General features: G+C 36.2%; 1 protein-coding gene across 9 annotated transcripts in view; it reads right to left on the bottom strand.

The window, feature by feature from the left end:
• The window catches only part of SGMS1 (sphingomyelin synthase 1), a 313,773-nt gene that overhangs the window by 134,686 nt on the left and 156,676 nt on the right, over positions 1–22,411 (bottom strand). For 7 of the 9 annotated variants that reach the window (XM_074382520.1, XM_010333308.3, XM_074382517.1 and 4 more), the window contains one exon: positions 13,923–14,064. The exons of the other annotated variants lie outside the window; for them this stretch is intronic. The gene's annotated coding sequence lies outside the window, so the exon portion shown is untranslated. The remainder of the gene's footprint in view (positions 1–13,922; positions 14,065–22,411) is intronic. 9 annotated transcript variants of the gene reach the window in all.

The raw sequence follows: 22,411 nt of genomic DNA on the forward strand, positions 1-22,411 counted from the left end.
AATTTTTAAAGCAACCTAATATACATTTTAAAAAGGGAAAGAAAAAAAAAGCAGAAAGGGTAGTTCCTAAAATTTATTTCTTAACCTTAAGAGCTCTGGAAAACCAGGTAATAATTTTGAGGTTCCATTAGTTAAGCACAGAAAACTAATCCATCTACCTACCCACCTATCTATGACTTTTGGCTTGAGAACAGATACGGTAAATCTTCAGGGCTCACAATGTGTAACATATTCTGCTAGGAGCTGGAAAGTTTCCTAAGATGAACAATGATTTTCTTTTAGAGTAACCTAGGGTAGTGGAGAGGGTGCAGGGCTTTGATTATGACTGATCTGAGTTTGAACAAGAGGTCCAATGCTTATAAGCTATGTAGTCTTAGACAAGGCTGAGCTCCAGTTTCCTACAAAATAAAAAAAAAGGATCAAGGCATCTATTTCATACACCCTGAACTACTACTCTTCCCTAGGATGATAGAGCAGGCTACTTCTCCACCTTCTTCACGTCCTTACTTAGATGTTCCCTTCTCAACGAGGCCCTCCCTGGCTTCTCTACAAATAGTGTGTGTGAATGTGCATTTGCATATGCACACGCACACAGGCGCACACACACACACATGCCCCACTTAGACTTATACTCCCCATCCACATCTCTGCTTTATTTTTTGCCATAACATCTGATCCAAGAGGTTATCAGTGATAACCCTGATCACCGCTTAGCATACATGTATTTTCCTTATTCATCTAGTTTGCCATCTTTCTCCCACTAGACTGTTAGCTCCATATTACAGGTGGTGGTTGTTCTGTGTGTTCCATTTGTCAGTTTTGCTCACTGCCTAAAGTGAGGGCCTAGAAGATGAAAGTGTCACTAAAAATCCACAGAACAAAGTAAGATAATAAAGTTCCCTGCAAGATTCCACGGCTTCATTCAAGATCACGTAAATAAAGACCTTAGGATATAAGAGGGACTTGGCTGAAATTATCTTTAGAGAAGAGACTATATGAAACTGTTAATATAATTTTTTTTAAAATAATGAGAATAACAGTGTCAAAGATGACACAGAGAATTGGTTAAGCAACAAAAACATGAAAGAAAAAATAATTTCTATAAATCCATGGTAGCAAAATCACATCATTCTGGGTTATTCTATATAATGAGGCTAAGACATTTATACTTTCCTTTACAGGAGACAAAGTTTAAGAGAGGAGTGCATATGAAAGCAGATTAAGGATTACAAGTGGATGTTATTTACGTGTCCTTCACCCCTGGTTAGCCAGCCCTAACTGGCCCAGTAACTGAAATAGATAACAAACTCAGTTTTATTTTTCTTTGATTTATTCACTTTAACAGAAGGAAAAGAAATAGAATGTGAGAATGTTGGGACAGTCATCATGCCTTTAAAATATTTTTCTTGACAACTGCTTTTCTGATCGTATGGGAGCCTATAGTGAGTATATTGATAATTAACACTTGCCCAGCAAACATTTTAGAAGACAAAGATTTCATAAATAAGCTATTAATTACCTAATTTTTGTTTTGATTATAGTTTCTTTCCCAAAATAGTACAGGAAGAAATAAATATAGGAAGTCAATATAAAAATGCCCAACACATTTTTAAATGTAATATAAAAAAAATTATCAAGTGTCCCAAGATTTTAAAACTCCCTATAAAAAAAGAGAAAAAGGGCTGGGCGCCATGGCTCACACCTGTAATCCCAGCACTTTGGGAGGCCGAGGTGGGCGGATCATGAGGTCAGGAGTTCAAGACCAGACTAGCCAACATGGTGAAACCCCATCTCTACTAAAAAAATACAAAACTTAGCTGGGCATGGTAGTTCATGCCTATAATCCCAGCTACTTAGGAGGCTGAGGTAGGAGAATTGCTTGAACTGGGATCCAGGAGGCAGAGGCTGCAGTGAGCCAAGATGGCACCACTGCACTCCAGCATGAGCTTACAGAGCGAGACTCCATCTCAAAAAAAAAAAAAAAGGGAGAGAGAGAGAGAGAGAAAGACTTATGCATACCAAGAAAGTTTCCTTCATTTTAATAAAGGATTTCCTAATAAATCCTTTAAAATTAGTAAACTTTCCTTATCAATTTAAATTTATTCAATTTATTGAAAGTATCATTGATGTAATATTCAGAAATGTACTCATTACATTAAAAATGCTAATAACTATAAAAAAAGAAAACTCCAGGAGAATTTATATTTATGTTCTAAAATTTGAGCAAAAAATAGTGGATGCTTTGAATTAAGTAATTTTAAAGTCTGAAAATATTTATAACATGAGATGCAAACTATTTTCTTCCTTAGAAACTATTCCCAATATGAAGTAAACATTATAATTATTTAAAAAACAAAACAATGATTTTTAATGGCTAATGTGGAGATCTGTCAAGCTTACATATTTTACAAAATTAAAACTTCCAAACACAACTACTTAACAAGCAATCATAATATAGTTTTCTAAGGCCTGCAAATATTAATTTAAAAATTTCTAATCATAACATAGTCTTATGTTAGTATGCGGCTGACAAATGATGCTATTAATCCAATTGGTGTGTTTACCGTGTAATATTGCTGGCTCCTCTTACGGCAAAGATTTAAAGCACATTACTAACTTTGAGAAAACCTCAAAACACATGACTGTACCAGGCAATTATTATCCTTACTCTCATCATTAAAACTTGAGCATTCTACCAATTTAAATCAACATTTATTCCATTTAATACTTCCTTAATACCACAATACATACTAAAAATTATTCATCAGCTTAAGTTACACAAAACATACTACTGGTTCCAGGAAATTATGTTCTAATGTGGCAATGAAGACTGAGAGCTTGGTCAGAGATGACTACTTGCATTATAACAGTAACATGAGCAGCAGACACCTTCTACAGAATTAATATAACATGAGATTCTGAAGAAAATAAAATTAAACTTCATAAGAGCAGATGATTCATTCAGGTTAGTGAGTGGCACACGTATGTGTTACATATTTCTATCTAACAGCAATGGTCCTCAGTAGATATATCCCTATTTAGTGCTGAAGAATTACAAAGTCAGCTGAATTTTCAAATTCTGTAGATCTGCACATTGCACATTTAAGCTATAACATTAAAAATATCTTCTTGAGACTAGTGTCTTTTTTTTGAAATCATTGTCATATTCTACTAATTGTAACTATTTTTCCCCTTAAAATAATATTACACTCATTCAGAATCAAATGAAATAATACTGAGTGAAAGGACTAAGGTACTACAAGGTCTCTCTCAGGGTATCATTATATGGATCCATGGCAGGTATCATGTAACAAATAATATTTCCTTATTATTTGTTATTTCTGTTATAGAGCATTACTTAGGAATCAAATCCTACTTAGAGGGGTAAAATGTATATAATATATATAGTAGAATATTAGAAAATTAATCTATAAATATATATAGTAAAATGTTGGACAATCAATAAATCAATGGACAAAAACAAATCTCATTTCAATAAATAATATCTCCAAGACATCAAAGTCTCAGCCAACTCAGAAACCATATTACAAGGGATTATTCACCACCTCACTCTTCACCTAATCTGACTGTACAGCAGACATTTAAATTAAAAGAGGAGGCTGAGCTGTACCTAAGTTTTTAATAATTTTTTGAGTTCTGTCACAAATGTGTTCCTGCCTTATCTATTAGAAGCACATACTAAAAACAAAAAAATAAAATGGTCTATTTTTGCAGAATGATACACTATATAGCTTAAACTGTTCTCTGCTAATGAAAATAATTGAAGGAGAATAAAGTATAAAATCTCTGTAAATGCACCAATAAGTTGACAATAAAACATGAAATTCACAGAGGCCAAAACAAAGTAAGAGTGACAACGCTGGGAGGTAGAAAAGCACCAAGGCCACAATCCTAGTCATACAGAACTTCTATTATAATGACTGCACGGAGTGAGAGAGAAGAGATAAAACCAGGACCACTCAAGCTGGTGAGTTTAACAGAACCCTGAGTAAAACAAACTTCACAAAACTATACCTTCAGTCTATGGGTGAATTAGAAATACACTTGCTACACCGAAAGAGAAACTGGTAGTTCATCCCTAGCATCTTCAGGGAATGGAAAATCTCTCTTGAGAATTCATAACCAACAACTAGTATTTATGTTGTTTTGTGATCTAAATTTGTGCCATATGCTTCAAAAACCCTCAGGCAGAGAATATAATATAAAGAGTGTCCAGATTGATAGTGGCTACAGGCACCTGGCAGAAGCAAATATAATACTCTGCAGAAAAATCTACCTTCAATCTAGGCCTCAAAAAACTCACACAAATAAAACTTCCAAGGAATATGAGTTCACAGTCAATAAATCATAGAAATACAAAGAAATTAGAGATCATTTATGAGAGCCAAGAGAAACAGGCAAATGAATCAGATCTGAAAACATTTCAAATACTAGAATTATCAGCTTAAAATAAGTATATTTAATATCTTTCAATAAATAAGAGAAATTTAAAAGGGAATATAATTTTATTTGAAAAAAATATCACGTTGACTTGAAAAGGGAGCAAAAATGGTATTTAAAAGTTAAAAGATAAAAAAAACTCATGTTAATTCATTCAACATACATTTATTAAGCACCTATGTACTATTACACCTTGGTCTAGGCTCTGGGGATAAAACAGTAGGATAAAAAATAAAATAAAATAAAATTTAACAATATAAATAGTCCCATCATCAAGGACAGCTTAAACAGCAGATTAGAAATAGCTGAAGAAACTGGTGAACCAAATGACAAATCCAAAGAAACTGTCCAGAATTGTAACATAAAGATGATGACATCAAAATATGAAAGAAGGATGTGGAAGATGAGTGAGAAAGTCCAACATGCCTTCTTTAATTTTCAGAAGGAAATAAAGAAAATGAGGAAGAGTTATTATTCTAAGAAATAATGATAAAATATTCCTAATAGCAATCTTTAGGCCCAGAAAACCCAAAGATTCTCAGGGAGAAAGGAAGACAGACGGAAAAGGAAGGAAGAAAGTAAGGAAGAAAAGAAAGAGGCCAAATACAAAGTTTCTATTTTTAGTATTTGAAAGTATTGGAAGGAAGGAAGGAAGGAAGGAAAGAAGGAAGGAAGGATAGATTGAGGGAGGGAGGGAGGGAGGAAGTTAGTTTCCCCCTTAGATATAAGCAAATCACAGACTTCTAAAAACAAAGCAAAATCTTTAAAGCAGCCAGAAAGAAAGAAAAGATGATCTATTCAAACTAAACTTTGAACATCAAACAGGATTTACACAGGCAAAAAAGAAAAGAAAGAAATTAGTTTTCCAGACAGCAGTTTGAGCAAAAGCACAAAAGGAGAACAGAAAGTCTAGGTAGAGCCTCAAGTTTGCACTGGGTAAAAGGGATAAGGCTGGAAATATATGTTGGGGACAGATCATGGAGGGCCTCACATGCCAAGCTAAAGAGTCTGGCCTTTATCACTCTGGAGTGAGTACTGTAAAGGCTTTTAAGAAGGGAATAGAATTATGAATGTAGCACCAGAAAAACTAACCGATCGATAGATCAGATACAGAGATACCAACGGAAAGGCTATTAAAATAGACTAGCCTGTGGTGAAAGGGACCTCACTAGAGTGGTGATAGAGTAGTGAAAAGGGACAAAAAGAAACAAAGAAAAAGGACCACAAAAATGGGAAAAAAATGGGAAAAAATCAGCGAGGCTTAGTGATCCATTCAACATGGGCCACAATCAGTCTAAGATGCTTACGGCATTCAGTCCAACGTCTCTCTCTTCAATCTTTATGACCAGTTTATCACAATTTTCCCCTGAATGGACTGAAAATTTCTTTTTATATGCTACAGGTCAGCAATTTATTATTATTTTAAAATTCTGCTTTAATAAACTACTTAAGAAATAAAGTTATCTCAGTTTTTACCACTGAAATCTGGCTCTTAATAAAGCTTAATTGCTATGGAAAACACAATTTTGATGAAGGAAATCTCACCTTTCCTGTGAATTATTTAATGAGAGTGTTGGTGAATACAAAAATTTACCAACTTATATGCAGTACAAGAAGTAAATAGCCAACAAGAACATAGGTCCTACATTTTAGACCTGATCTAAAATAGTCTTTCCTACCCGAAAACACTCTGTTGCCCTATTTTCTTTCTAGCATCATATTTGAAATATTGTTTACCTCCCTCTTTATTTCTTCTCTCCTTAAAGACCCTGCTGCACCCCTTTTGGACTGTAAATTCCATGAGAGATGTAATCTTGTTTGTTTGCCTTGCTCACTACTGTGGTTTAGTACCTAGAACAGTGCCAGGCATAAAGTAGAGATATTCAATAGATAAATGAATACTAGAATGAATGACTATACCCAGGGTTGCGGCACTGCACAATTCCAGGGGTATCATTCATTCATATCTGGTTGAATGTCACCCCAGTAGTTGCAGCTCTATACACAGTTCCTATACAAACAGTTCAGGCCCTATTCAACACCAATGTGTCCTGTTATGTTTGCAAATTGGTCATAATTTATCCCTTTACTGATGGGAAAAACAGGAATTTTCTCTTCAGTTTCCACCTCAAGGCGAAGCTCGTTCTTTGAATAACTGACCATATATTAACATTAAGGTCTTCATACATTAATACCCCTGCACCAACTTTCTGGTAAATAATGCTAAGATTTTTAACTGTGATTAAGAATTCTGGGCACCAATTGTAAATTAGCCATCAAAAATTCTTTAATGAGTTCCTCAGTCTTTGATGGTTAAAATTACCTCTGGAGAAAATTTTTTAGTCAGTCAACTGAGCCGTGGAACAAAAACCACTAAAATTTTTTATTCAGGAGTAGCTGGTTCTGAGATTCACCAATATAAATCTTCAATTTAAGAGAGCCCACCCAAAATGTTTTAAATGAGTCTAGAAATAGATAATGAAGATTTCACAGACTGTCTTGCTGAATTTCATATACCACATCACTTTGACGGAAAGAGCATCTTCCTACTGGGTAATCCACATCAACAAGAATATAGAAACCAGTATCCTATGGGCCTTTAATAGGTTATACTTTCCACTACTCACTGCTCTGATCACCAAAAGGTTACTTTCTACCACCAATGCTTGTAAGGCTATCACTCTTTCATCTCTCCTAAACCTAACATTTCTGAGGTGCCTCTATGGAAACCACTATTGTAAAAGCAGTCGAATCTATGAGAATTCCAATCAGAGGACCTACGGTAAATATCAAACCCAAGAAGGACTGTGTCACTGCAGAAGAATTACAAGCACAATGGAAACTGGGAAGTAATACTGTGTAAACATCTGTTTTCACGTCTTTTTCATCCATCAATAAGATCTACACTGCCCCAGTGATTTTCAGTCTTTACTCCTTTAAGCAGCAGTCCTTTCTTTCAGCAAAAAATGTGGAAGTCTAATACATAAAACATGCAAAGGCAGAGCTGCTGGTTGATGGGACAATAAGGAGGTCAATGGCTTTGTCCTTCTCCCTCACCCCTTACTTACCCACATGACACTATGGAATCCCAAGGGAAATAAGGAACCCTGTCTGAAAAGTAATGGTTTGGTGAGGATGATAATGATTTAACCTAATACAGTCTTTAAGAGAACAATAAATACTAATAAGTCATAGTCCTAGATGCATAGAAGTCTTTCCTGAGTAGAGGGCTTTTGTTATATGTGTACCCATTTCAGTTGTAATCAACTTCTTAATTTGATAACTTTAATACCTACCAGCAAAAATCTCTTTGGTTTCAGGAAAAGTCACATTAGTACTACATTATGCATGTCTCTCCAACCTCATTCATGACATCTGTGGTTTCCTCAGGTTAGTATAGCTGCTGACCCAGGGTCTAGCCCATGTGAAATATTTAGGAGAAGAAAAAAGGTTTAGTTAAGTAGTAAATCAAGTAAGAGAGCCAAATCACCTGCAAATCAGGATTTGAGAGTTTTCATCTAAGTATGTATATCAAAAAGCTTATCCACCATGATCAAGTAGGATTATTCCCAGGGATGCAAGGCTGGTTCGACATACACAAGTCCATAAACGTAATTCACCACATAAACAGAACCAAAGACAAAAACCACATGATTATCTCAATTGATGCAGAGAAGCCTTTGACAAAATTCAATAGCACTTTATGCTAAAAAACCTCAATAAACTAGGCATTGATGGAACGTATATCAAAATAATAAAAGCTATTTACGACAAACCAACAGCTAATATCATACTGAATGGGCAAAAACTGGAAGCATTCCCTTTGAAATCTGGCACTAGACAAGGATGCCCTCTCTCACCACTCCTATTCAATATAGTACTGGAAGTTCTAGCCAGAGCAATCAGGCAAGAAAAAGAAATAAAGGGTATTCAAACAGGAAAGGAGGAAATCAAATTGTCTCTATTTGCAGATGACATGATTGTATATCTAGAAGACCCCATCGTCTCAGCCCAAAATCTCCTGAAACTGATAAACAACCTCAGCAAAGTCTCAGGATACAAAATCAACGTGCAAAAATCACAAGCATTCCTATACACCAGTAACAGACTTACAGAGAGCCAAATCAAGAACAAACTGCCATTCACAAATGCTACAAAGAGAATAAAATACCTAGGAATACAACTAACAAGGAATGCAAAGGATCTCTGCAAGGAGAACTACAAGCCACTGCTCAGTGAAATAAGAAAGGACACAAACAGATGGAGAAACGTTCCAGTTCATGGTTAGGAAGAATCAACACTGTGAAAATGGCCATACTGCCCAAAGTAATTTACAAATTCAACGCTATTCCCATCAAGCTACCAATGACCTTCTTCACAGAACTGGAAAAAAACACCTTAAACTTCATATGGAACCAAAAGAGAGCCCGCATAGCCAAGTCAATTCTAAGCAAAAAGAACAAAGCAGGAGGCATCACATTACCAGACTTCAAACTATGCTATAAGGCTACAGTAATCAAAACAACATGGTACTGGTACCAAAACAGAGATATAGAACAATGGAACAGAACAGAGGCCTCAGAGGAAATACAACATATTTACAACCATCCAATCTTCGACAAACCTGACAAAAACAAGCAATGGGGAAAGGATTCCCTGTTTAATAAATGGTGTTGGGAAAACTGGCTAGCCATGTGCAGAAAACAGAAACTGGACCCCTTCCTGACACCTCACACCAAAATTAACTCCAGATGGATTAAAGACTTAAACATAAGACCTAACACCATAAAAACTGTAGAAGAAAATCTAGGCAAAACCATTCAGGACATAGGCATAGGCAAGGACTTCATGACCAAAATGCCAAAAGCAATGGCACCAAAAGCCAAAATAGACAAATGGGACCTAATCAAACTCCACAGCTTCTGCGCGGCAAAAGAAACAGTCATTAGAGTGAATCGAGAACCAACAGAATGGGAAAAAATTTTTGCAGTCTACCCATCTGACAAGGGGCTGATATCCAGCATTTTACAAAGAACTAAAGCAGATCTACAAGAAAAAAACAAACAAGCCCATTCAAAAGTGGGCAAAGGATATGAACAGACACTTTACAAAAGAAGACATACAGGAGGCCAACAAACATATGAAAAAATACTCATCATCACTGGTCATTAGAGAAATGCAAATCAAAACCACATTGAGATACCATCTCACACCAGTTAGAATGGTGATCATTAAAAAATCTGGAGACAACAGACGCTGGAGAGGATGTGGAGAAATAGGAACACTTTTACACTGTTGGTGGGAATGTAAATTAATTCAACCATTGTGGAAGACAGTGTGGCGATTCCTCAATGACCTAAAAATAGAAATCCCATTTGACCCAGCAATCCCGTTACTGGGTATATATCCAAAAGATTATAAATCATTCTACTATAAGGACGCATGCACATGAATGTTCATTGCAGCACTGTTTACAATAGCAAAGACCTGGAACCAACCCAAATGCCCAACGATGATAGACTGGATAGGGAAAATGTGGTACATATACACCACGGAATATTACAAAGCCATCAAAAACGATGAGTTAGTGTCCTTTGTAGGGACCTGGATGAACCTGGAAACCATCATTCTCAGCAAACTGACACAAGAGCAGAAAATCAAACACCGCATGTTCTCACTCATAGGCAGGTGTTGAACAATGAGAACACATGGACACGGGGAGGGGAGCACTACACACTGGGGTCCGTTGGGGAGAAATGGGGGAAGGATGGGGGGTGGGGAGGTGGGAAGAGATAGCATGAGGAGAAATGACAGATACAGGTGAGGGGAAGGAAGGCAGCAAACCACACTGCCATGTGTGTACCTATGCAACAATCTTGCATGTTCTTCGCATGTACCCCAAAACATAAACTGCAATAAAAAAGAAATAAATAAAAATAAAAACTTCAAAAAAAAAAAAAAAAAGAAAATGCTGAAGTTATTTGTCACAGATGAGCCACCTCAAAGAAAGAAAAACGGGGTTTCCAAGTTTCCCAGTCAAAAGAGAATTTTCCTGTGCTACAGTCATGCACAGCATTTGTAGTGGGAAACTTCAGGTCAGGTTCATTGCATGATGTGACAGGGAATGTGATCGAAACTGGGTTTTCTCATCATATCCTAAACCATCATTAGTTATTTTATAAGATTATGAAAACTAGTGGCAATTACGTTCTTGTTTTTTAGAGAGGTTTTAACTTAAATGAATGAGGATTAGGTTTACCAATAGAATGGATTCACTTACGCTGTTACCCAAAGGGAGTACTTATAGCCACTGAAAGTATGTTGTAAAAGAACATTTAAGCACATAGGAAAAATGCTTCAATTATACTAAGCAAAAATGGATATAGAACACTATGATTTTAAGTTTGCATTTTTAAAAAGACATACATATTCATAGAAATAAAAACTGGAAGCATCTTCACCAAAATATTACCAATGGCTATATCTGAGTGGTAGTCTTTATTCTGTTATTTAAACTTTTCAATATTTACCAAATTTTCTTTTTTTCCTTTTTCTTCAGACTTAAACAAATGTCTCTTATCTTTTTCTTCTTTTCTAGTTTTATCTTAGCTTCAGGAGACACATGTGCAGGTTTGTTATATGGGTAAGTTGTGTGTTGCTGAGGCTTGGTGTATGAAGGATCCCATCACCAGGGTAGTAAGGACAGTACCCAACAGCCATCTAGTCCATGCCTCCCCTATCCTCTCTCTCAAGCATTCTCCACTGTCTACTGTTCCCATCTTTATGTATTCAATGTTTAGCTCCAACTTATAAGTGAGTACATGCGCTTTTTGGTTTTCTGTTCCTGTGTTAGTTTGCTTTGAATAATGGTCTCCAGGTGCATCCATGTTACTGCAAAGGACATGATTTCATTCTTTTTTATGGCTGTGAATATTCATCAAACTTTCTATGTAGAATCAGGAAAAGACACTTAAAAGCAGAAAATTTTATTTTCTGAAACAAAATGGTGTACCTAATATTCTGAGATTTTCTGTCCTCAACTGTGTGATTGTGTGGCCCAATTGCAGTCCCAACTTGCTTTGGAAGAAACAGCTGCCCATGCAACCACTAAGGTGAGCAACCATAATTGCTGCTAGCAGCATAGTCAGCACTGGGTAGGAAATGACATGCAGCCCAAGCATTTCTCAAGAGTGGCTTAGGGCATCATTCACCAGAATTGCCACTATCCTGATAAAACCTCGTTGATGAACAAAACCAAACCCATCTAGAAGCTTTGGCTTCTGTGAGGATGAGGCTAATTTAGTTGTTTAGGACTGCCTTTGTATGAATACTAAACATAAGAAAATTCTTAGACATGTTTATGATCTACATGTCACCACTGTGTATAATCAGCAAGGCAATGTAATTGTTAGGAATGCTGCCAGTGAAAAATAGATCTAGGTTCAATTCTGGCTCTGCCATTTTCTAATCACATGAGCTTGGGTAAGTTTCATAATCTTATAAACCTCAGTGTATTCGTCTTTCAGTGAGGTTGACCACATCTATCTCTCAGGATTCTTATGATGATTTAAAGTATTTTCAGCATGTACATCTACTAATTTAATGAGAATATTCTAGAAGCCTAAATATATAGACATTTCAAATCATTTAGCCCATTATTGAAAAAAAATCAGATACCATATATTGTTAAACTTACTTAAACTTAAAACCTATATCCTTCTATATAGGGCAACTTCCCAGTACACACACTGAAAGTGGTCACTGAGCCTAAACTAAGTACTTGAATAGATGTTCTATATTTTAAAGAATTCAGATTCTAAAACAACTTTGTGAACTATAGGACAATATTTCTGGCAAAATCTTACCATTCTTCTATGTCATCTTCAATAACTCTGTACTAGTAGGACCATATTAGAAATATAAAAGGCCACTCCTGTCTCCCATGCTAGACTCATAATCAACTCAGAAAACATAGAATCAGTAAAGACATCAGAGCCTATGTGAGAAAGGGGGCATATTTTAATAATGTCTCATACCATAATATATTCTCAGTGATATTATAAAAATAAAAAATGTTGAAAATATTTAATTTTAACGATTCAAATTAAGTGTTATAATTATCAACCCAATAAAATGCCATGAAATGGGGAAAAGTAGCAAAAGCTGAAAAAAGTACAGAAGATGAAAATTACCCAAGGATTTTTTTTTTTTGAGATGAAGTTTCGCTCTTGTTGCCCAGGCTAGAGTGCAGTGGGGATATCTTAGCTCACTACAACCTCTGCCTTCCAGTTCAGGCGATTCTCCTGCCTCAGCCCCCTGAGTAGCTGGGACTACAGGTGCATGCCACTACACCCAGCTAATTTTTGTATTTTTAGTAGAGACGGGGTCCCACCACGTTGGCCAAGCTGGTCTCAAACCCTTGACCTCAGGGGATCTCCCTGCCTTGGCCTCCCAAAGTGTTGGGATTACAGGAGTGAGCCACTGCACTCAGCCAAATAAGGATATTTTTACAATTCTGCTTCAAAATGGGAAAACAGCTTGGTATACTATTTCTACGGTATACAAGTTAAGACAAACAGACCCAATGCTGAATCCCATTCCTGCCACTTACTCTCTGGGAAATAGCAGGCCAGTTGTTTAACTATTGGGAAACTTATTTCCTCATGTGCAAAATGGGATGTGCTTAATGCTTAATGATAGGTGACAAACACAAGTAAAATACTCAGCACAAGGTACATTTGTAGTGTTCTTCATTGGCAGATGGAAACAAACTACAAAAATCCTAAAGGATCAAAGTAACATATGACAATGACATAGGCTATGCCTTACGTAGAGAGCCAGTGCATCCAAAGCCAGACATCCACCAAAGGTCACAGGATATGAAATAATGGGTATCCCTAACCTTGATGATACATTGTTGAGGAGATAGAAATTAAAGGCTAAAATCAAGAAAATGAGGTAAACATTTAAGAGGGGTCACAGAGACAAGGAGGTCTAAGTAAACGACTAAGAGGAAACCAGTCAATCTGATACAACCACATCCAATCAGAAATGGCCTTGATGATGTTCAGGAAAAAGTAAAGCCAGTGAGAATCAGCTGGTTTATGGGACACATTTGCTGAGCTTTGATACTGACTGCTCTACTCCTAGGAAAACAGAAAACAAGGTCTTCAACTAGAAATTTGCTATCACTTTCATGTGACAAGAGTTTAATGTCATTGAGTCACTGGGAAGGACATTCAACGGGCTGAATTAGAGTTCATCAAAGAGTGATGAGTGATAGCCCACCACACAGTCAAGGTTACAGAATGACAGACACCAGAAATTTCGGGTCTGAGAGTTCTGCCCTATTAACAGTGGGATTCAAGAGAAGAGCTCATTCCCTGAGAATGACTCCACTTCACTGAGTAGAGCAGAGTGGGCCACATCAGGTTTAATCCAAGTTCTCTGTTAATACATACCTCCAACAGCTACTGTTTTGCATGTATCGATAGGTTCCTTTAAAAGTATTCTTGGGTACACTTGCTGAGGCAGGGTCTTGTCTTCTATTTCATGTTTCCCAACCAGACACTTTTGGGCATCCCAAAGAACTCAATGGTGTGCCTGGAACAGAGGAGCAGTTTCAGCTTAACTACTTCAAAATGGAATCACAAAATTCTAAAGCTGAGAGAGATCATATAAATTCGGTGCAGCTCACTATAAATAAAAGGATTAAAGTACTTATCAACTTGTAAACAAAGATTTCACAATGAACCTAACCTACCTCCTCCCACTTTTTTTCTTTCTTTCTAGCTTTTTAATTTTTGTATTTTTTATAGTACTATAATATATACATATAGCATCAAGCTTACTCATCATAAAAGTTAAGTCTTTAGCCCTATAACTATAAAAAGGTGTTTCTTCTTTTATATATTTATCTACTATTTCAGTTGCCAATAAATAATTGATTATACAACTTAACTATAGGTTTGAAGCTGAAGCTTCAAACTGAAAACAAATGTAACTACTGAGTTATCATCTTTACAAGTTGACTTATAAAAATGTCATTATCTCTCTGGGCCCAAAATATGACTTTCTTAAGTAACAGCTTTTATAGTTATATGTGTGTAAATGGTACACATTTCCTGGTAGCATAACCAGGATGCTAGAGATAATGTTTTGTATTAGATAAAGAATAAAGAGGGTAATTCATTTAGTGCCTCAGTCGTAGGAATTTGTACTTACATGTGAAAGAATACGGAATCTAATGGTAGCTAGAAAGGTAGTATATTTTAGTTCAATCATATTTAATTTAATCTGTAACATTTTATTTTTTCCTGTGATGATCTATAAGAAGTAGGCTCCCAACCCTTTTTTTAGGATCATGTAAGCTTTACAGTATTGAGTATTTGATGAAAACTAAGCCTGTTCCATTCCTCCCCTCTTAAATTTCAGAATAATCATTAACTCCTTAAAGCTATCCCTGGACCCCAGGATAAAAATTAAAAGGAATAAATAAATAGATAAGCAATAAATTCAATAAAAAAGAAGCAAAGAAATAGAAACAATTATTTCTAGAGGTTGGATGTCACAATAGGAAATAGGAGATACCATTTTTTAAAGCCCTTTTAAATGTTATTTTAAAGGGCAAGACAGATGTTGAGGTTATAGATGGCCAATTGGAATAGGCCTGTTTATCTCTGCTTCCCTCCCATCAAAATATTAATAAAGAGGAAAACATTTATAAATCCATAAAGACAAAGGGAATAGAAAACTATTATTAAAGCAAACAATAGGCATCACTGATGTCTGAAAAGCAAAGATGACTGTAGAGTCAAGCGGAACCAGTGGGAACCTCCCTGCCCATGAAGCAAAGAACTGGCTGACTGTGACAGAAATGCTTAGGAAATGGTGGGGCTTCCAGTTCCTCAGATGGGGAGTGGAAAGGACTGAAAAGAAGTGGGTGGTAAAGTGTGTATTAAAAAAAAAAGATCCTTGCCCTGCACCATAAATTAAAGTTAACTCAAAATGGACTAAACACCTAAAAGTAAGACCTGAAACTATACAATTCCTAGAAAAATAAAAACATAGAGAAAAAGCTTCATGACATTGGAGTTGGCAATGACTTTTTGGATATGACACCAAAAGCACAGGTAAAAAACACAAAATAAGCAAATGGGTCTACATCAAACTTAAAAACTAAAGGAAGTAATCAACAGAGTGAAAGGGCAACCCACAGAAATTATTTGTAAACCACATATCTGATAAGGCGTTAATATCCAGAATACCTAAAGAATACCCACAATTCAACAACAAAAAGCCAAATAATAATTAAAAATTGGCAAAGGACTTGAATGGACATTTCTCCAAAGAAGATAAACAAATGGTCAACAAGCACATGAAAAGATGTTCAACATCCCTAATCATCAGAAAAATGCAAATCAAAACCACAATAAGATATCATCTCACACCCATTAGAATGGTCACTATTAAAAGAAAAAAAAAACAGAAAATAGCAAGTGTTGGCAAAGATGTGGAGAAATTGGAATATTTGTACACGGTTAGTGGAAATGTCCAATGGTACAGCCACTACGGAATATAGTCTGGTAGTTCCTCAAAACATTAAAAATAGAACTACTATATGATCCAGCAAGCTTACTTCTTGTATGCATCTGAAAGAATTGAAAGCAGGGTCTTAAAGAGATATTTGCATACCCTGTTCACTTAAGCATTACTCACAATAGCCAAGTAGTGGATGCAACCTATATATCCAATGGCAAGTTGAATAAAGAAAACATGATATATACATACAATGGAACATTATTCAACCTTATAAAGAAGGAAATCCTCTTATATGGTGCAAAATGGATGAACCCTGATGAGATTACGCAAAGTAAAACAAGCCAGTCACAAAAAGACAAATATTACATGATTCCACTTATATGAGGAATCTAAAGTAGCCAAATTTACAGAAACAGAAGGTAATTCATAGCTGCCAGAGGCTGGACAGGCAGAATAAAGGGGTGTTGATGTTCAATGGGCATAGAGTTTCAGTTCTGCAACATAAAACTGTTCTATAGAGTTTTTGTACAACAATGTGCACATAGTTAACACTATTCTATATGTAAAAATGGTTATATTTTATGTTACATGTTTTTTACCACAACCAAAAAAATCATAGACTATCCTGGATCATCGAATGGGTCTAATGTAATCACAAGGGTCTTTAAAAATGGAAGTGGTAGACTGAAGAGGAAGTCAGAGTAATGCAATGTGAGGCTTGACCCACCATTGCTGATGTTAAAGATGGAAAGTGACCAGGAGCCAAAAAATGCAGCCAGCAGCTAGAAGCTTAAAAAAAAAAAAAAAAAAAAAAAGGTGAAAGGGACTCTCCCCTAGAGAAAAGTGGAAGTGGTAGACAGAGAGGAAGTCAGAGTAAAGCAATGTGAGACCATTCGACCCATCATTGCTGACTTTAAAGATGGAAAGGCACCAGGAGTCAAGGAATACAGCCAGTAGCTAGAAGCTTTAAAAAAAAAAAAAAAAGTGTAGCCTATGTACACCTGTTTTGTTTCAATTTTGTTTTGTTTTGATATCGGTTCTCATGGGTCTCACTCTGTCTCCCAGGCTAGAGTGCAGTGGCACAATCCCTGCTCACTGTGACCTCTGCCTCCAGGGCTCAAGTGATGCACATGCCTCAGCCTCCTGAGTAGCTGGGACTACAGATGTCTAATACCACACCTGGCTAATTTTTGTATTTTTTTGTAGAGACAGGGTTTCACCACGTTGGCCAGGCTGGTCTCAAACTCCTGACCTCAAGTGATCTACCCACCTTGGGCTCCCAAAGTACTGTGGGTTTACAGGCGTGAGCCACTGCTCCCAGCCTATTGATCTTAGCCCAGTGAAATATGCATGAGACTTTTGACCTACAGAACTGTAAAATGATAAATTTGTGTGGAAGAAAGAAGGGGAGGAGGAAGAAAAGAAGGGAGGGAGGGAGGGAATTAGAACCCCAGATCCTCTCCCTCACCTGGTAGAGCCAACCAAACCATCCCTACTCTTACAAGAAGAGGAGAAAATGATATGGCAAGACTTCATACTCAGACTACAGGTGAGGCTGAAACAAAGGCATTGGATTTAAGCATTCACAGGCTTGGATGGTGAGACCTCTGGCTCCCTTCCTCCTCACTCCTCTGAGGTGCCTCTAAATCCTTACAGGTAGGCTTATACACCACACACAAAAAAAGAAGTAAACAAAGAATTCCTTTTTGGAGAAACTGAAAGTCCAGGGAAAAAAATCTGCAGATTTTGATATGTGATAATTACCCACCGAAATGACCAGTCCTCTGCCCAAAGACCTTATAGTGAAGCCAACCAGGTAACAGATTTGCAGTCCATTTTTTATTGTCTCACTCTTAAGTATGAACAGACAGCTAAATCCCTAGCACTCATTTGGGCGGAAACTTTAACATTAAAACCAGGGATCATAACAAGAAGATAAAGGGAACGCAAAGGAAAATGAGCAAAGAACAGGAAAAAAACAGTAAAATAATTCAATTCATATTCTCAAAAAAAGAGAAAATATTGCATCTATGGAATAAAAACAGGATACTAATTTTAAAAACAAAATATTCATAGATCCCCAAAATTAAATTTGAAATTACAAACCTACTAGTAGAAATTAAAAATTCAATTGATACTAAGAAAACCTCTCAGAAAGTACAAGAAAAACACAGAGAGATGGAAAGTAGTTAAGAGTAAGACTTAAGAAAATTAGAGGATCAAATTAGTAGGTGCAAAACTCAACTAACAGACCAGGAGAAAAGAAAGAATGGGGAGGAAAATCAAAGAAATAGTACAAGAAAATTTACAAATTGATGGGCATCAGCTTCCAAGCTGAGAGGACCATGAACATCAAAAACAGCAAAAAAATTGCAATATAAAATTTCAGAATTCTGGGGATAAAGAAAAGCATTAAACATTTTCTAGAGACAAAATATAGTTCACAAACAACAAACTGGGAGGCATAATGGCTTGAGACATCACAACTTATATCACAGAGCTCAGCCACAAAAAATTATAGTCATAATAAACATTAATATTTATCTAAATATAGACAGTAATAATGACTGCATCAAGAAAGCAGAGAGACAGGAAAAGTAGGTATGTAGCAAGGGTAAAGGGTGGTCTATGAGACAGAACTCCTCAGCTGGAAATCAATATATAAGTCTAACATTTTAAAAGGAATAAATGGCACTTAGAGCATACAATGCATTGTTTAGAAATAGGTAGATGAATACCAGAAAATACAACTAAAAGGACTGAATAGGGCTATCTTTAGGCAAAGGGGCAATAAGAGTATAAAAAGAACAAAGAAGAGCTATTATGGTACTATTTGTATTCTTAAACAATGTACATGCAATTACTTCTAAACAAATAAAATTTAAAAATGAAAGGAAAGAAAGAAGGAAGGAAAGGAGGGAGGGAGGAAGACTTAAGAAAGTTCTACAAATTGTTACATAGCAGAGATCTTAAATGTTTATCTACACAGAAAGAATGGAAACAGCAACTGTCCTAACATTATGCCAATGATAACTGGTGGCTTGGAATAAAAATACCAAATATAATGCCATACATAGACTACAAAAGTGCTATACTGCAAACACCTAAAATAGCATGCTGTGAAAATTAATACTGAATGGTTCAAAAATGTGACTCAAATAATGAAGACACTGATGTCAGATATGTATGTAAAGAGTTGGAAGAAAATTATTCTGAGATAGAAGAAAGCATTAGTTATAATATTCCATTTTGTATAAATACATAATTGTTCAAAATATGTGTGTAACTAAATTAATTAAATGGTACTATGTATTTGGCTATTTTATCCATATCCCCAAAACATTCTTTATATATTCCAATTGCCCATAAAAATTGTTTGTTTAGATCCTCTCATTTGGAGAACACAGAAAATATAAATTAAGCATAAAAGGTAAATAATTAAAAATCCATTTATCTGAATCATGCTGTTATTTTTCTTCATCAGTCTTCCTTCCAATCTAGAAGAAAGTAATATGAAATTAAAGAACATTCTTTGTGCAATGAGCTGCTTATTAAAAAAAACCCTAAAATCAAGTTAACTATTATTTACTTCTTATGTATCCACAGAAAAAAGCATTCTTTCCCCAATTCCCAACTAATTTCTAGCTGTCATGGTATTCAGAGTAGGCTTCTATTAGACAAAGCCAAGCAGAAGCAAGTATGCAAATCAAGTGCCGATTAAATAAATAAATAAATAAAATTGCACATCAAATGCATCTGATGGTATAACATGAGTTTTAAAACTATATACTTTTATAAATTATCTCCTCTCCATTTAGGTAAATATAAATGCTAACTGACTACATTAAAAAAAGATAAAGAGAAAGAGAAAAGATAAAGAAGCAAGAAAGCACATTTTTCAAACCAAAATAATTACCACTCTGGGGTAAATTTCATTTTTACCAAAATGCAATCAATAAATAGCAAGTTAAGTGGAACAACCACAGACCACATACATAAGTGTATGATCAAACAGTTTATAAATAACTCTAACCCACATCACCCTAAAGGCTTAAAATGCTTCCTCATTTTATTTCATGAATGACTTTCTCAACTAAAAATGAAATCTGACCCTTTGAAGTAAAATATACATGTGAATTAGGGTACCTGCAGAAAGGAGAAAAGATAATTTTTTAAAAAATTAATAAGCCCAGAAATCTTGGGTGGCTTAATAAATTTTCTTAAAGTGAATACTACTCTCCCAAGAGGTCAACACTGCCCTGCCTTCAAATAGCACACATTAGTTTTGCCTGTTGGGTTAGATATAATTCTTTAGGAATTTGGGAGTCTAAGAATCCCTGTATCTAGACAATAATAAAATGTTTTAAGGAAAGGGGAGCAAGTAATGGCTGACTGCAAAGTGGTATTATTTCAGAAAGATGTTAACATGTCTGAGGAAAAGGTTTTGGCTGGTTGGCTGATTGTATGAGGTCAACCTACAAGTTCTCCAGATACCATAGGATGAAGAAGCAGTTTATGATAGAAATAGTAGGGAAAGGGCCTTCCTGTTTTCCAGATGAATGGACTGCTGGGAATAAGACGGGAGAAGGCAGGAGCAGAGGGGAAAGCAGGGAGTGGAAGGGAAGGTGGCCTCCTTTCTACAGGTACAGAAACAACTATAAAGATAGTAACCAAGCTAGTCTGTGCTAGAAGCTAGACAAAATTTCTAATGCATGATCTAGCTTAATCTTCCAATTCCTATGAAGACTGTTTTGCTATCCCCAGTTGACTGATACCAATACTGAGTCTCAAATCAGCAATACGGTGTCTGATGTAAACAGTTAGTAGGTGAAATAAAGCTATTCCTCTTTACAAATTGAATGCAGAGCTAGATTCACCATCAACAAAATGATATTCACAAAAATGAAGCCTTATAATTAGATACAGAATATGCTGTTTTGTCCCTGCCCATAAATCATTTAAAGGAAAGCCATCAAGTTATTCCGGACCCAAGAAGTCTTCTGAATTACCAGAAAGTGGAATAGTTTTGTCACTTGTAAAGTAGGCCCACGTATCTTTTTGTACCTCAAAGAAGTTTCAAAGTAAACTTTTGCATTTCATAATTTTCTGACATGTTAACTGGTTTTATGGCACTGTGTGTTTTCCCACTGTAACTGGGAAAATAAGAAGAACACAGTGTCCCTCAGAGATAGTCACAGATGCAAAGAGGCAAATTACCACCAGATAATTATTGAAGAACTCGTGACAGTGTCACCTTCAAATGGCATACCATACCTGCATGAATATTTAATTTCTATCACAAGTACTTTCAAAATGCAGGGGCCAAAATGGGAACACAGTTGAAAAAGCGAGGTTTGCATTCAGCCATTTGACAGGAAGAAAATAAAATATCTACTTTCTTTTTTTTTTTTCTGAGACTGAGTCTTGCACTGTCACCCAGTCTGTAGTGCAGTGGCGTGATCTCGGCTCACTGCAATGTCTGCCTCCTGGGTTCAAGCAATTCTCCTGCCTCAGCCTCCCGAGTAGCTGGGACTATAGTTGTGTGCCACCATGCTCAGCTAATTTTTTTTGTATTTTTAGTAGGGACAGGGTTTCACCATGTTGGCCAGGATGTTCTCCATCTCCTGATCTTGTGATCTGCCTGCCTCAGCCTCCCAAAGTGCTGGGATTACAGGCGTGAGCCACCACGCCCAGCCAAAATATCTACTTTCTAAGGTAATATGTAATATATTAAAGACATGTAGCTAAAAAGATCTTCCTACATCCTCACTGGTAAACAAAAAGTAACATCTCAGTGACAATAAACGATTGTCAGACATCATGATATGCCTTTACACTTAAGTCCACAAGAACCCTATGTGTGTGTGCTAGGTGAGAGGTGGAGGGTAAAGGGATTAGAACCCCCAGCTTAACCAGATGAAGACATCAGGCTCAGAGGATATGTTGTAACTTGTCCAGGTTGCAAACTTGTCCAAGGTCAAACTTCGAGGAAATGGTAAAGGGTTCCATATTACATGTCAGATACTTTTAGGCTATTGTGTTGACCATAACGGTCATAATAACGGCCTTAATGATGAATACACTTGAATCTGTTTTTCAGCAAAAATCATCTAGTGATCCATTCACTATTTTCCAGTTTCAAATTGCTTTTGCTATCTTCCCGAGTAAATGATCTTGACACTCCTTCCACCTATAAGATGGAGTAAGTATTCTGTCAGTGAGTGGCTTGGGAAGGTCTAGATGGACTCATTTTAGGAGAGCTGCCAAAGCCTCTGAGAGCACCCTAGTGATCTTCCTTTTATGGGATCTAGCACATGGAATGCATAGTAAAAACTGCAGGCTTGATTTTTCAGTGGACACATGCCATGAAGATACAATGCAAAAAGTTCTTTCTGGAACTATATGAATA

The sequence above is a fragment of the Saimiri boliviensis genome, chromosome 12 (assembly GCF_048565385.1).
Source record: "Saimiri boliviensis isolate mSaiBol1 chromosome 12, mSaiBol1.pri, whole genome shotgun sequence".
NCBI lineage: Eukaryota > Metazoa > Chordata > Mammalia > Primates > Cebidae > Saimiri > Saimiri boliviensis.